Here is a 5,160-nt window from a genome sequence, read left to right on the forward strand (position 1 = left end):
AGGTAAATGAAAATAGATCTCTAGAGCAGTATGCTCTTAGGCCTAAGCCACTAGACCTTACTTACTGTGAGAGTCCACATTATGTGAAGAAAACTCAAACTAGAAAATCAAATGAAAAGTAAAAAGGAAGAGTCAAAGGCCTTCCCAGTAGGTTGCTGGCAGCTCTCACTTTGCTTAAATTTTCTTAAAACCTACTTTAATAAGTGTTCTCAAATGCTTTGACCCCACTTCTACCCAACTGCCCAAAGGTAGAAGAAAAAGGATGGCAAATAGAACAAGGGATATGGACCTGATTAGTAGTTCTATGGGACGATTCTAATCTCCTTTGTTAGGACACCAACAGTCTAGTTCCATAGTGTCAGGATACCAACAGTCCAGTTCAAAAGTGTCACCAAACAGGAATCAGCAGTGGCAACATGATCCAGCAGAAACAGCCAGGCCTTCACTAAATTGGCACAAGTCAGGGGGAGTGCCCAGAACCAGCTGGAATACCAAGAGAAGCTCTCTGCCGTGCCTCTCTCAACAAAGTGAAGATGCAAAACCAATAAAGCATTGCATGGCTACCTACATAAGTGTACTGTCACTGTTTGTTGGGTCTTACTTCCGCTCTCTCCAAACATCATGTGTCCTCTCACTAGTCTGTTTTAGCAAAACATCACATGAGTCTGTATCACATGACACAACCAGAAATTTCCACTTTGTTTTACTTTTCTGAATCTCTAATCAAAGTTCTAAAAGGGAAAGACAGTTCCCTTCCACACAGTGAGGAAGATACCCTTAGGAAATTAAAAGATATCTCTAGCTCCACTATATTCATAGCAGCCTTATTTATAATAGCCAGAAGCTGGAAAGAACCCAGATGCCCTTCAACAGAGGAATGGATACAGAAAATGTGGTACATCCACACAATGGAATATTACTCAGCTATCAAAAACAATGCCTTTATGAAATTCATAGGCAAACGGTTGGAACTGGAAAATATCATCCTGAGTGAGGTAACCCAATCACAGAAAAACACACATGGTATGCACTCATTGATAAGTGGCTATTAGCCCAAATGCGTGAATTACCCTAGATGCATAGAACACATGAAACTCAAGGCGGATGATCAAAATGTGAATGCTTCACTCCTTCTTTAAAAGGGGAACAAGAATACCCTTGGCAGGGAATAGAGAGGCAAAGATTAAAACAGACACAGAAGGAACACCCATTCAGAGCCTGTTCCACATGTGGCCCATACATATACAGCCACCCAATTAGACAAGATGGATGAAGCAAAGAAGTGCAGGCTGACAGAAGCCAGATGTAGATCTCTCCTGAGAGACACAGCCAGAATACAGCAAATACAGAGGCCAATGACAGCAGCAAACCACTGAACTGAGAACAGGACCCCTGTTGAAGGAATCAGAGAAAGAACTGGAAGAGCTTGAAGGGGCTCAAGACCCCATATGAACAACAATGCCAAGCAATGCCAGAGCTTCCAGGGACTAAGCCACTACTCAAAGACTATACATGGACTGACCCTGGACTCTGACCTCATAGGTAGCAATGAATATCCTAGTAAGATCACCAGTGTAAGGGGAAGCCCTGGGTCCTGCTAAGACTGAACCCCCAGTGAACTAGATTGTTGGGGGGAGGGTGGCAATGGGGGGAGGGTTGGGAGGGGAACACCCATAAAGAAGGGGAGGGGGAGGGGTTAGGGGGATGTTGGCCCAGAAACCGGGAAAGGGAATAACACTCGAAATGTAAATAAGAAATACTCAAGTTAATAAAAAAAGCAATAAAAAAAAAAAAGATGTCTCTAGCGAACACCTTTCTAACAGAAAAGCGTTTATCAGAAGGAAAATGGTCAAATTGCTGGCCAGACATCCAAAAATACAACTTTCGTATCTTCTGAAATAAATGCATGCTGGATATACATGACAGGATGGATAAAGTTGGCTGAGTGACCTGGTCATTGATATGTATAGTGACCTGACACATCCCAGACGGAATTCTCTTGAACAGTTTTGCCGAGCAATAGTATTTTAGTTTGTTCTATACTTCTCAGAGGGTGCACATGTGCTTCTCACTATTGCCCCAGTATTCTGAATTCCCCCACCCAAAAAAAGACACATATACACAGCCTTCTATTTTAAGTACTTTAAACAGCTCAATGACTGGGCCACTCCCTAACTCCACGTGACTGCACACATTCCCCTCCAATATTAATGCTTACTAAGTCTGTATTTTATCTTTGTTGTCCTGGACCCTGCTGGGCAGCCCTCCTGGGGTTGCTTTTCCTCTTCACCTACATGTTGGCTATCTCACTCTCCTGCACCTTTCCAGTGTTGTCTGTCTCCTATGCCTTCGTCATGGTGGACTCTCCTCTTCCTCCTTCCTTGGTCCTTTCCCAGGAATCCTAAAAGTTCCACCTCTGTCTCCCTGTCCAGCCATTGGCCACCAGTAACCAACTGGTCAAAAATCAACTGATGGCAGGTATCCTTTAGTCCTGTGTATGGGACACTGTAAACAGGTTTTTGTGTAACATAATTAGCATGAGAACACAGTTTTGTTTTGTGTTTTTATAGACATCCACTAACCAAAGGATATGCTAGATCTGGGATATGGACTGAGAAGCTAGATTTGTTTGAGTAGTCTTCTGTTGATTCCTATTTATACCAAAGTCTACTTGTCGCTCATCACTATAATGTTCTCTGATCAAAGTATGTCACTTTATAATGTCTGTATAGACAATACGAGGAAGCACTTGCTGACTGAGGCAAGAGAAAGTAATGAGAATAGAGTTCTTCTAAAGTTGGTAGACTCTGTTCTGACATGTGTTGCACACCACAAAAATGAAGTGATGAGGGCATCTGCCTTCTCCCCTAGTGTAAGTGCCACCTTTCTGGTCTTCTTGGGAAGACACTCGACCTGCACAGAAAGGGAGATACTAAGGCAGCCATGAGTATCAGCTCCTGGACTGTGACTTAGCTAGTACTCTAGAAATTGACCACACTGGAACACATAGCTTGTTACTAGAATGACCAAAACTCGAAATTTTACACATAGATCAGTCTTGTAGGTCACTGTTGTAACCTCTTATTTATTTTTATTCATTTATCCTGCTACAATGGACTTTTAACACATTCAGTTTGTTTTTCATTTTTAACTTTGTGAATTCTAAGCCTCCTTTTCATATTTAAATTTTTATTACCTAAAAAAAAACCATGCATATATACGGAGGATCAGGGAATTTTTTTTTAATCTTGAGGAAGGAGGAACAATGGATGCTGAGAATTCCAGGCAAAACCAGAGACTATCTTGGTGTTCTTGGGTTGGTATAACTCTTTTTCTAGAAAGAAAAAGGGGAAGAAGCATAATGTGAATTCACAGCATGAAGATATGACAGCTGAAAACTGCCAAGGAACAGGGGGTGGCGATGAGAAAATAAACCAAGCCAAACAGCTCCTGCTACCCAGCTTCAGGCCAGCTGGGAGCAAACACCATGTTCAAAAGGTAAGACAGGCGGCTCTAGTGTAGAGACTGACAGTCCTACCCACAGCACAAGGCTATGCAGGAATGAGTCTGAAATCTTGTGAGGGCTTGCTGAGGTTGATTCCTGCAGTAGGACAGGTCAGTAGTAGAGAAAAATTCCATCTTGTCGTTCCACAGGCTTAGGAAGAAAGTACATCCCTCCAACAGCGAAGTTAACACCAGTTTTTTAAAGTACAAAAGTCCACCAATAAAGATGTCAGTGGTGTGTTTTCTTACCTCATTTCCAATATATTAGAAAGATGTTCTCTATTTAGAACGTTATTTTATCCAGAACACCATTTCAAACTCCTACTGTAACTTCCAAACAAGGTTGCTATATCCAACAGTTATCATTTAAAATTAATGAAGAAATAAGATATTTCTGTAAGTACAAATTAAATCAATTCATTACAGCCAAGCCACAGCTGCAGAAGATAATTAAGGAAATGGTAAACATAGAGCTAGAGTAGAGATAATTCCAACCAAGGAAGCACATTGAGGGCCCCTGGGTCTTCTTCTCCCCTGAGGGTATCCAGGCACCACTGTGTGTGGGCTGGACTGGACAGAATGAAGCCGAGCCTGAAGGATGGGTTAGCAGATCTAAGTGCATTTGCTGGAGATGGTTTCCACTGAAACAGCTCTCTTTACTGGGGGTGAACAAAGACTTGGGGACTGAGTAGGAGTTTGGGGGTGAGTATATATCATTGACTAGGACCAAGATGCTTCATTTGCATTAAGAGGGGAAGCTTAAGATGAAACCTGGCCAACATGGTACCCGAGGACATACAGGCCCAGAGTAAGGAAGAAACAGTCCTACTCCTGCCAGTCTCAGAATGAGATTTGAAGGGTTTGGACACATCTTGACCTCACTCGTGCACAGGACTACTCCCCAGTCATATGGCTTTCCAGACCCATGGGCCATGAAAGAATAAATTTCTTTGTTTTTAAAGAACATGTTTTCTTAAGAGGCATGGATGAGCAATGGGGGAACCAGAAATTAAAACATGTCATGTACAAACCAATAAACTTGTTGTACAAGTTTACAACAAGAGAAAACAATAATCCAGGCAAAAGAAAAGCATGTTCTATCTTCCAAAACACACCTCACAGACAAAGACACTGTTAAAACAAGACTGTACCTCTGTGAGTAGATGTGGAATCCATTTAAGTACAAGGGACAGGGCTTGAGGGAGTGGGAATAGTTGGACATGAGCAAAATCAAGTGTAAAAGGGGAATAGTGTGGATAGAAATGTTTAAAACAGGGAGGGAATTAGGGGGATGGAAATTAAGAAGGCATATAGAGGAAGTTGATCAAAATTAATCAGACTGTAAAAAAAGGCACGTGGAAGATGTCTTAGTTAGGGTCTTATTGCTGTGAACAGATACCATGATCAATGTAAGTTTTATAAAGGACAACATTTAATTGGGGCTGGCTTACAGATTCATAGATTCAGTCCATTATCATCAAGGTGGGAGCATGGCAGCATCCAGGCCGGCATAGTTCAGCAGGAGCTGAGTTCTACATCTTCACCCAAAGGAAGCCAGGAACAGACTAAGCATCCCCAAGCAGCTAGGAGGATGGTCTCCAAGCCCACCCTTACAGCGACACACTTCCTCCAACAAGGCCACACCTTCTAATAGTG

This window comes from Rattus norvegicus, chromosome 4 (genome assembly GCF_021556685.1).
Source record: "Rattus norvegicus strain SHRSP/BbbUtx chromosome 4, alternate assembly SHRSP_T2T, whole genome shotgun sequence".
NCBI lineage: Eukaryota > Metazoa > Chordata > Mammalia > Rodentia > Muridae > Rattus > Rattus norvegicus.